Below are 12,305 nucleotides of genomic sequence, written 5' to 3'. Positions count from 1 at the left end.
GTAACCCTATTTGACGCTATAGCACGCACACACAAGTCTAAAGTCTAAATTCTTCAGAAGGAACACCTGAGAAACACTGGTGCTGCTTAATAGGGTGATTCACCTTTAAGTTAACTATTAGTATGTTATAGAATGGCCAATTCTAAGCAACTTTTCCTTTGGTCTTCATTATTTCTTTTTATATTTTTTAAGTTATTTGCCTTCTGACTCTTTCCAGCTTTCAAATAGGGGTCACTGACTGCATCTAAAAATATACTCTGTAAAGCTACAAATGTATTTTTATTTTTTATTACTCATATTTCGATTCAGGCCTCTGCTATTCATATTCCAGTCTTCTATTCTCATCAATGCATGGTTGCTAGTGTAATGTGGACCCTAGCAACTAGAGCGCTATTGAATAAAAAGCTAAATAACTCGCGAATAATAAAAAATGAAAACCAATTGCAAATTGTCTCTGAATATCATTCTCTATATCATACTAAAAGTTTATTTAAAGGTGAACACCCCCTTTAAGAAAGATCCCTGACCTGGTGCATTATTTTCCAAAAAGGAGCATTGGTCTTGAAAAAAGTGCACCCCCCCTACACACAAAACAAGAGATTTAAAACTAACCAACTGCAGAAAAGTATATGACTATTCATGTAATCAGAAAGCAATGCTCAGTGTTTTTTTTTACTTCGAATAAGAATCTGATCATGCCTTTTGTGTTCTTCATGAAAGTCCATGGAATGGCCACACATACTGGGTCTATGGATGCAAGTTGGCAGTGCCCTCTAATACCTTGTCCAGAACCGCTCAACTGCTGGCCCGTGAGTGTACCTATGCAGGACCTGCTGTATACATTGATAATATTACTTTATTGTTGTTTATTAGATATAGATGAGGATCGCTTATCAGAGACATTTTTCCAAAATGCATACAAGTAGCATTATATGACTGGAATGAACTAGCATGGGAAATTATTAAGTTATATAGCATTAAAAATAAATGCTTTCTTAAAACAACTGTAGGTATGGTTTGAACCATTTTAAAATACATGATAATCTATATCTCTTGCTCATTTCAGACATTGTACCTTATTGCAATGCAAAGATGGATAGATAAATATTTATATTTTAATTGTATGTATAGGATCAGACAGTATTTTGACACCCAGAAAGATAGCAGTATCCTGAGGATTGCCTGATGCTTATTGGGAATATGTGTTTACATCTTTGAGGATGCTGCAGTGATGCAGCAAGCAGTATCTGATGCAGTGTCAGCAAAAAATGAAAGCTGCATGTGCAACCACTGTACTCTCCCTAAACACCCACATGAAGCAAAGGGCTAGGCAGACTACTTGCTCAATGCATGTGTAATCTGGCACTGAATAGGGTAAACAAATAGCAGCCATTACTTAAGATGCAGAAGTATAAATGGTTTGTTGGGGGAGTGTAGCATGTCAATGTAAATATGTTGCATATGATATGTAATTACGATACAAATTAAAAAACTATATATATATATATATATATATATATATATATATATATATATATATATATATATATATAGATAATACTGTTTTATACAGTCTAGACTGTGCTGTTATAATACGTTTTCTTTACTTGTTACAAGGTATTTGTGCAATGCAAGGGGGGAGGCAAAAATTAGTAAATAGATTTAGTAACAAGTCAGTAAATAGTAGGGATGCAATGAATCCAGTATGCGGTTCGGGATTCGGCTAGGATTCTGCCTTTTTCAGCAGGATTCGGGCGAATCCTTCTGCATGGCTGAACCAAATCCAAATCATAATTTGCATATGTAAATTAGGTGTGGGAAGGGAAACCACATTAATTTTTGTCACAAAACAAGGAAGTAAAAAACTTTTTACCCCACCTTTTCCTCCCCCCCTAATTTGCATATGCAAATTAGGATTTGGATTCGATTCTTTCACGATGGATTCAGGGATTCGGACAAATCCCAAACAGTGGATTCAGGGCATCCCTAGTAAATAGGTTTGAAATACAGTATATCCATTCAGGTGGAGAAAAGCTGATACACTCCTTCTTAGACATGAACTGGCAGGCACACACACCAGATTCTGGAAATATTTTATTGAAAAAGAACAAGCTTCCAAGATATTCAAACATAAACACATGTCAACTGTACAATAAAAACCAAAATACATACTATAGCATCAGTAAGAAAAATGATGATACATAAAACAAAACAAACACCTCTTTTACGGGTGAAGAGCAAAATTATACATAACCATTCTTGGTATGAAACAAAGGCATACATAAGAAAAAACATTTAGAACAACCCAAATTTTGTTCAAAAGGATCAATGGATTAAAATTCCAAAGAGAAGCGAAAGAAATAGCAATGAATACATCACTCACAACATATATGCATTTAAGGCATAAACCATCAAAATACATTTCATGCACATAACTGGGCAAACCAATAAATCACTATTTTAACAGGTGAAATAACAGATACTTGACTGCTTTTACGAGCCAGCGAAAAAACAATAAACAAAAACTCCTAGATAGAAGGATAAGGAAACCGGGTTACTCATTGTAATTCAGTATGAGCCCAGTCATAAAAATAGACACACATCAAAATCTAAGGGAGTGACAAAGAGAAAGAAAAAGGGATAGATTTACCTTATATCCGAAAAACATCAGTGAAGGCAAGATGAATCAGGGAGGATCAAAACAGAGACCCCTCCATTTAGACCTCCAAGTTGCCTCCTGCATCCTCTCATCTAAGATCTAAGCTTCCCGAGCTCACCCAAAATCATGCCGACCACCACCTGAGGAGGGGAAACCTCGCGCCTAAGAGAAACCTGACACCCTGCGTTCCAGGTGAAAAAGCGGACAACAGAGCTAACTAGAAACAGTGTATGTAAATCATAATCCCGTGCCTCCTGAATGCCCCGTAAGGCCACTCCTGGTAATTCCAACCAGAGAGACAAGGGATCCCCAGCGCCAACGAAACCTGTTTGTATACATCTACATTAAAGGGGCAATGAAGCAGGAAGTGATCCATTGTTTCCAATGTGCCACCACATTCCTCCCGCGGGCAACCACGGTCATCAGAACGCCTGTATTTCAAATTCCCATTAACGTAGAGCTTCCCATGGAAGGACCGCCAAACGATATCCCTGAACTTGTTGGGGACCCTCTGGGAGTTAATAAACGAAAGCCCTGATCTCAAAACCTTGTTTGGGCAATCCTTTAAGGCAAGCGACGCGTGAAAATAAGAGGTCAGGACCCTCCTGTCCAACTCCCTCCGAGGAGCAGTCCTGATTTCTCCCACCGTCACACGCCACTTCCTAATAACTTTCAGACCCAGCACAACATAAGATGGGAGAGCGCCATGAGGTGCCCGCACACTCTTTGCCAAGCCTCCATCTAACCAATCTTTTAGGTAAGGAGAGACCCAAACCCTAAAGATCTCTACCCACAAAGGAGGCTTCTCCAAAAGGAGGTTGGAAAAATTGTACTTAACAAAGGCATTCATGAAGAACACCACAGGGTTTATCATGTCTAAACCCCCCTCCTTCCTTTGTAGGTAGGTGACATTTCTCTTGATAAGGTTAGTTCTGTTTCCCCATAAGAGCTGAAAAAACAAGTTGTTGACCCGACCATAGAAGGACTCTGGCAAAAGACACACATAGCTGACATAAAGGAAAATTGGAACCAAGTAAGATTTGATTAGGTCAACCCTTTCCCTTAAGGAGTACTTAAAACCCTTCCACCGATTGACCGGAGCAGTTGCGGACTTCAGCTTTTCCTCCCAATTTAGAGTGGCATAATCGCCCTAAAAAAAGATGATCCCCAAGATTTTAATTTGAGTTTGGGCCTTTGGGAAGACATCCGGGAGACCATAGGCTGGAACTCCCTTACCCATCCAGAAAGTTTTACACTTCCTCCTGTTAATCAAGGACCCTGAGGCCCTTGAATAGTCCTCCAACAGATGGGCCACAGACTCAGCCTCCAAGTCACTGGAGACGACTGCCGTGACATCGTCTGCATAGGCAGTAACCTTCAAAGCTCTTCCAGGAGACCCCCACCAACACTCCACCATCCAACCTCCGTATAAGAGGATCGATGGCAAAAGCATATAGCAGAGGACTTAAAGGACACCCCTGCCGCACCCCAGAAGAGACCTCAAAGGGCTTACTAGATCAACCATTCACAAGTGGGAAACGCTCCGCCCCACGATACAAAGTTTGAACCCAATGGATAAATTTGCCAGGAAGTCCGTACTTACTCAGAATCAACCAGAGGTACTCGTGGTTAACCCTATCAAAGGCCTTAGATTGTCTGCACACAGGCTCATGTCAGTGGACTTGTAGGATAGAGCAAATGGTAGGGCATCGCATCAGCCTGCATAGAAAACGCAGACGGAGAAAAGGAGGTAATCAACCCTGTGTGCAGGGCAGCCACCGGGGGGGACAGGGGGGAGAGTTGTAGGGGGCCCCAAGGTAAGGGGGGCCCCGCAAAGCCACACTTACTTGATTAGCCAGGCCCCCCATCTTTCTGAGAGCTGCTGACTTCGGAAAGGCATGGACGTTTAAGGGGCCTCGGCCACCAATTTTCTAATAATGGGGGGGGCCTGGCCACCAATTTTTTTTTCTCATGTGCCTTGGCCACAAATGTTTTTTATTAACATGTGGAAACCCTAGCCACAAATATTTTTTTTGTTTTTGTACTGTGTGGTGGGGGGCGGACCTGTGGCGCGTGGAGGGCGGACCTGTAGGTGGGGCTTGCGGTGGGCGCAGCACAGGGGGCCCAGGAAATTTTGTCGTATGGGGCCCTGCGATTTCTGATGGCGGTCCTGCCTGTGTGCCACCAGCCTAATAGCACCAAACTACCTTCAGGTCAGTAAAAAGGCAATGGAAAATGGAGCACTTTTACGCCCTTGAGAAATATCTTGCCACAGGCAACAGAGTACCAGAAAGTACCTTTGAATTGCTGCCTAAGGGCTACATCATATGGGTTTGAATGTGGGATTTGCCTGAGTTGCCTCCCACTGCTGTTGGTGAAAACCAGTATTAATTTAAATTGCCCTGTTTGAATGTCATAGCTTTTGATAATATGAAATGTGCTGTGGCTAATGTATAAGTAAAGGCAGTGTCGGACTGGCCCGGCGGGACACCGGGAAAAAACCCGGTGGGCCCCGACCCTCGTGGGCCCCCGCCGGGCCAGACCCCCTCTAATAGTATAAATTTTTTTAAAAAGTTTCCGGCGATGCGCATCACATCACCGCTTGCGTATGCGCATCGGCACTTGCGTGCCGAGAAGCGCCGCTCGTGCATGCGCATGGCGGCGTTCGAGCGGCGCAGTAGGGGGGCCCTGGACCAGCAGTCCCGGTGGGCCCCGGTGGAAGTGAATGGGATTATGCACAATTGAGCCGGATTATGCATGAGTGAGTGGTATTATGCACGAGTGAGCGGGATTATGCACGAGTGAGCAGGATTATGCACGAGTGAGCGGGATTAGGCACGATTGAGCGGGACCTCATAATCCTTACCGTTAAGATTTCAAAGAGGCCGTTCACATGACATTTTTATGGGGGGGGGTTTACATGTCCTTTAAACAATACAAAAACTATAAAATCGACATTAGATTACATGACAACACAGGACCCAGTGCAGTCTGTAGAGTCTTGATCTATCTGCTTCTGGCAGATATTATTTGACTTGTGCTGTTTTGATAATTTATGACGATTCCTAAGCAGCCCAGACCACACTGAGCATGTGCACAGTCTTGATCTTGCAAAGTTGTATAACAAAGTTACAAGATGACAGCCCCCTGTGGCCAACTTTGAAGGCATAAATTATTTGTTTGATTAGGCTTTGTGGTGCAGTAAATCCATGCTTATGTTTAGTATACAAAATACACCATTTCTAGCCTTATTCTATTTTAGACATTACTTGTCCTTTAACTGACTCATGATAACATTTGCTCTACTATTTGTAAATGTGGTGGGAGCCCTAGACCCTTGTAAGCTTTGCAGGGAATTATGCTCTGTAAAGCACTGCAGAATACAGGAAATTATTTTATGTATAGGTTGTGACATGGAGTGACATGGGCTTCCAGCATTTCTCTGCCAGATAAAATACACAGAAACACTGTGACTCTCTGAATTAGCTTTTACGGTACAGTCTCTCTCTCTCTCTCTCTCTCTCTCTCTCTCTCTCTCTCTCTCTCTCTCTCTCTCTCTCTCTCTCTCTCTCTCTCTCTCTCTCTCTATACAGTATGTGATGGCACTCACAGGTTTTTCACAAAAGCAAAAACATATTATTTAGAAAGGTTTCTGTGTGGGATCAAATAAATAAATAATAGGGATGCACGGAATCCACCATTTGGGATTCGGGCACATCCCTGAATCCTTGGTGAAAGATTCAGACGAATACCAAACCGAATCCGAATCCTAATTTACATATTCAAATTAGGGTCAGGAAAGGAAAAAGTGGAAAAAAATCTTCTTTTGTGACAAAAAGGCATGTGATTTCCATTACCCGCCCCTAATTTACATATGCAAATTAGGATTCGGTTTGGCCGAATCCTGCTGAAAAAGGACGAATCCTGGACGAATCCCGAACCGAATCCTGGATATATATATATATATGCAAGAAGATTGTGGCACTTACAGGGTCTTTTCAAAGAAAATTCGAAGTTTTTTATAGGCACAATGCTTCAGGGTTCTTCGTTAGGAGTATAAGCAAACAAACCACCAAGGCTCACCACCCCCTAAAATATAACCCCAAAGTGACGATTTGGCACCAAGCGCGGTTGCTAGGCAACCAACGTTGGAACCAACTGGAATCCAAGCAGGATGTACAAACTACCATTATTATTTATTATCAAACATTTATAAACATTAACATCTTCTGAGAACCTTCTAGTGCATGTATTAACCTAGATCAAGTTCTGATTTTACATTTTCACGTTAACTTTTCAAGTTTCTTTATTATTTTATTTATTTTACAATCTTTTATTTAAACCCTTGCCTGAATGTCTGCACTGTGGTATTTCAGGCAGAGAAAGACCCAATAATCCCACATAGGTCCAATATAAATCTCTGTTTTAAAGGGATTATTCATGATTATTGTTTTCAGAATCTTCACCAGAAATGAAGACTTTTTTTAAATTGCTTTCCAGCTTTTGTTACCAATTTTCCCAAACAGAAGTTTAAAGTTGAGTGTTCCTGTCTGTGTGTTAGTCTGGCAGCTCAGTGATCCAGGAGCTGATTCTGAACTGTTACTGCTACGTTAGTTGATACATTTCTCAGCGGCATCAACAACTTTTTTGTTGTTGTTGTAACATACATTTTTATTTTTGTGCCATAAAAGGAACAAGTCATTTATTAGCAACTATTGTATCAATTATAGCAGCTACCTTTTAATGACACTCAGGGATTCTGCTTGACTAATCTATCAAATAATGTATCAATTTAGAAGAGTTACATATAGTCGGCGACCCCTGCATCTGCTTCAAACATAAGAAGGGAAAAATTAAAGAGGTAGAGGTAGAGTAGAAGAGAGGTCACAAATAGAAAATAAAAAGTAGTTGAAAAAAGTTTCTTCCTGGTGAACTGTCTGAAACAGCTGAAGTGTTAGAGGGTGAAAACCCCCTTTAGTCATCAGTAACTCTACTCATGCAGACTTTGTAGCTATAACTGCTGCACCCCTTACACCCCCTTACATGCCAGAATAATGCCTTTACTGGTCCAAGTCTAAGAATGGATGTAACTGCCCATGCCCTAACACCAATCAGTAGTTAGGAACAGGGGAACGTTACTGTACATTGTGTTGGTATTATTATTATTAATAAGCTGGTCATACAGCCTAGTGTGCATTGGCAGTAAATAAGAGCTGCATTACTGGATATGTGGTTTTAAATTTTATTTTGAGCTGGGCAGTTTGCCTGGCATAATTCTTGCTTATCCCACAGTTGCTATCATCTATACAGGAGGATAGTTTCCAATACAAGACCTTTAAGGCAGGACTTCCCCAAAAGTGAGTGGGTTGGGTTGGGTGCAGGCCTGGGCATAGCATAGTATGCCTTTACATACCAATGTCTGACTATACACATGCGGATTTTCCAACATGAAATCTTGAGAGTTATGTAAATGGTACAGAGGTAGCAGCAGCACACATAATCATTGGCAAACAAATAAGCAAAGTGTAACATATCAGGTGCCACCAGAACAGTGTCAACAGTGCTTGACTTATATACCATAAAAGTGATGTGTCTAAATATTTCTTACTTATGAGTGTTGCCTTTTAGAACATTTTAAAAACAAGTGGCAACTTTAAACTGCACATTTCTAGTGAAGGTTTCACAAGTGGCACAACAATGCGGCATCATTACATTCTCTTCCAAAACTAGCTCTGTTAACCCTTTTCACTCAATGAGATGACGATGAAACTGTTTTCTGGTTTATCATGTGATGCTGTGCACTTTTGCCCATACAAGTGATGTTAACATGGTACATATAGGTTTATGATGAGGTTGTACTCATCTTCTGTTCTTTTACCTGGGTGCTCTTCTAAAATAATACATATTTTGCAGGAAAAAAACCATGATGTCATTAGCCAAAAGCAGCTTGTGTTAAAGAGACAATTTAGTAAGTTCCACTACCTCTCCCCTCCATTAGGAGGAGCAAGACAGACACTGTGGGGCTCATTTATTAACGCAGCGCATAATTGGACGCAAAATTTGACTGCGCCATCACAAGCGACACCGCAAATATATTTGCGTGTTATTGCGCTTATCACTTAGCTTTTGCGATGGCTTTTTTTTTATGCGCTTTGCACAAAAGATTGGGCATTTATGTCGCAAACTATGCCGTGTTTGAGAGGGGCGTGTCTGGGGGCGTGGCTACAATGCGCTTGTACTGCGGCCGTCACAGAGTTGCGTCTATATATTCGCACATTTGCGCCCACACAACAGCACCACAATTTTTACAACAGCCTCTTGGTGGCGTAATAGTAACGCTCTTCAAAATAGCTGCGCTAGTTTGTTCGCATTTTTGCGATTCATGTTGATTGAATGTCAATTTTACTTATGTGTGCAGGGCAATACTGCTAAATTGGGTTCTGGCAATTAGTGTCTGCTGCCTGTTGGTGGGGATGTTTGTTTTTCAGATGATAAATGCTGTGTCTATTACTCCAGTTTCTATTGAAAGCCTAACCTTTTCATATCTGAATCTATTACTGAAATCAATGCATGTTTGCTAGGGTAATTTGGACCCTAGCAAACACATTGCTAAAACTGCAAACAAGAGAACTGCTAAATAAAAAGATAATTCAAACAAACTCTACAATGGAAAATGATAACCACTAACCAAATGTTAAACTAAAAGATAACTCAAAGAAGAACAAGCAACCAGGTCTCGCCCCCAACATTTTAAAAGAGACCAAGGTTCCTTTAAGAGTTCCAGGATGCCGAAAAACCTTTGGAAGCAAAGAAATATTTGCGTAAAAGTAAACGCAGGTGGGGCACATTGAACGCAATATGCGCGATAGGTAGCGCAACTAAAATAAGATGTGCGTTCATACATGCGCACAACTAAGCCTTACCTTTGCGGACTTCCAGAGCGCACAATTTATTATAAGCATTGCGACAACTGAGACGCAGTTCCGCGCCGTCTCAACTCTCTGCGTCTACAACAGCGCACAATCGCACTTTTTAAGGTATCTTGCAGGGTTGTGCGTAACATTAATAAATACTCGCATGCTCTGGGCAAATATCAGACCTCTGCGCTCTTTTTAGCGCTGTGCTGCGTTAATAAATGAGCCTCTGTGAGTGTCAGCAAGTGTTACCTCATTGAAAAGCAATGAAGTCAAAGTGCTTTGCGCACGACTGCACGTGCGTCCTCGGTTGTGCACTATTGCGCACGCGCGTCCTTGGTTGCGCACGTGCGTCTTCTATTGTGCACATGCGTCCTAGATTGCGCACTGCTTCAGCACGGGCCGGCACTGCACAGGGCGAGAAACTTCAGAGTGCTGCGGGCCCCTAGAGGTATAGGGGACCCAATTGAGCACTCAGTGAAAAGCAATTTCAGTACAGGCGTGTGAAAACGGTATTGGTGCTCGGGTTTATTTGGCCCTAGAATGATGTGTATGATTTTTTTCCTGCATAACAAAAAGTGCACATTTAAACTGATTAATCTTTATTTTTATTCTGACTGAATGGGAGTAGTGTAATTTTTCTATCTGATGTTTCACAGCATGCAGTTCCTGCAGTTATGGGCTGCATCTGCTCATGCTTCACTCTCATGCTGATAAATAAAATATAGAATCTGGGCAGGCTGACTACAGTCTGATGGGACAGTGGAACTATCTGTCAAAACCAAAACATGTCTAGAACAGCTCACACAGCCAGACACGTTGTGATCAGCCAATCCTTGGATTTTGTGAGCCACCTTTCTCGCCTGGTGTGGTCCTGCGGCAGCATTACTTAATGCCTCTGGCAATAAATTCCCAGTATTTCAATGAAGAACTGAACCAAGTTCACCTCATCACACCCGTTAAAGGACCAGTAACGTCAAATTTTTTTTGCAAAATTCATGTTTATATATACATCGAAATATAAACACCAACACACTTTAAATGGACTACTAAAAGGATTCTCAAAAGTGAATAACCCCTTTATATACTGAATATATATATTTTTAAAAACCATTAGGCGGGGGTGCAATGAGGCTGTGACCACAAAATACATATAGACAAATTCAAGAGTCCTCTGCACCCAACCCGTTATCAATATATACCTGACCCTTTACACACAACAGGGATTGTTTGTCCATATAGACAAACAATCAGATGAACATTGAGCATAGGACTGGCCAGATATGGGATGACTGACGTAGTTGGCCAGCTTAAATATATTGCAAAAACAATCCCTGTTTTGTTTAAAGGGTAAGGCATTTTTCAGTAGCAGTAAATATATCCTTCAAAATGGACGAGCACACCAGGTTTTCAAGTGTTCAAACTTGTTTTATTTTGCATAACACTCGTGTATCCAACGTTTTGGCCCACATTGGGGCCTTTATCAAGAATAAATTGTAAGTAAACGGGTGGTCATATAAATACAATAAAACTTTCAAAAAAGGGCGCCAAGATGACGTCATTAATGACATAATTGATGTGATTGGTGCAAATTTAGTACAATATAAACTTAAGTGCATGTCATAATAAAATGCAACCACTAGATGTCACTTCTCTGCCTCGAACAGTCACCTCAGTCCTCAGCCGGCCTCGAGGACTGAGGTGAATCCCTGCCTCTAGCAGCCACAACAGTCATCAGCCAGCCTCGAGCGGCCACTGCCGTGTTTGGCTTGATCCCCGCCTCCAGCAGTCACCTAAGTCATCAGCCAGCCTTGAGCGGCTACCGCTGTCCTTGGCAAAATCTCTGCCTCCAGCAGTCACCTCAGTCCTCAGCCGGCCTCGAATGGCCATTGCTGTCCTCAGCTAAATCCCCGCCTCCAGCAGTCACCTAAGTCATCAGCCAGCCTCGAGCGGCTACCGCTGTCCTTGGCAAAATCTCTGCCTCGAGCAGTCACCTCAGTCCACAGCTGACCTCGAATGGCCACTGCTGTCCTCAGCTAAATCCCTGCCTCTAGCAGTCACCTCAGTCATCAGCCGGCCTCGAGCGGCCACCGCCTTCCTTGGCTGGATCCCCGCCTCTAGCAGTCACCTCAGTCCTCAGCCGGCCTCGAACGGCCACTGCCATCTGTGGCTAAATTTCTGCCTCGAGCAGTCACCTCAGTCCTCAGCCGGCCTCGAATGGCCACTGCTGTCCTTAGCTAAATCCCTGCCTCTAGCAGTCACCACAGTCATCAGCCAGCCTCGAGCGGCTACCGCTGTCCTTGGCAAAATCTATGCCTCGAGCAGTCACCTCAGTCATCAGCCGGCCTCGAGCGGCCACCGCCTTCCTTGGCTGGATCCCCGCCTCTAGCAGTCACCTCAGTCCTCAGCCGGCCTTGAACAGTCACTGCCATCCGTGGCTAAATCTCTGCCTCGAGCAGTCACCTCAGTCCTCAGCCGGCCTCGAATAGCCACTGCTGTCCTCAGCTAAAGCCCTGCCTCTAGCAGTCACCACAGTCATCAGCCAGCCTCGAGCGGCTACCGCTGTCCTTGGCAAAATCTATGCCTCGAGCAGTCACCTCAGTCATTAACCAGCCGCGAGCGGCCACCGCCATCCATGGTTTGATCCCCGCCTCTAGCAGTCACCTCAGTCCTCAGCCGGCCTCGAACGGCCAATGCCATCCTTGGATAAATCTCTGCCTCAAGCAGTCACC

The sequence above is a fragment of the Xenopus laevis genome, chromosome 4S (assembly GCF_017654675.1).
Source record: "Xenopus laevis strain J_2021 chromosome 4S, Xenopus_laevis_v10.1, whole genome shotgun sequence".
Classification (NCBI taxonomy): Eukaryota; Metazoa; Chordata; class Amphibia; order Anura; family Pipidae; genus Xenopus; species Xenopus laevis.
The sequence above is the reverse complement of the archived record's forward strand: the minus strand, read 5'-3'. Positions refer to the sequence as shown.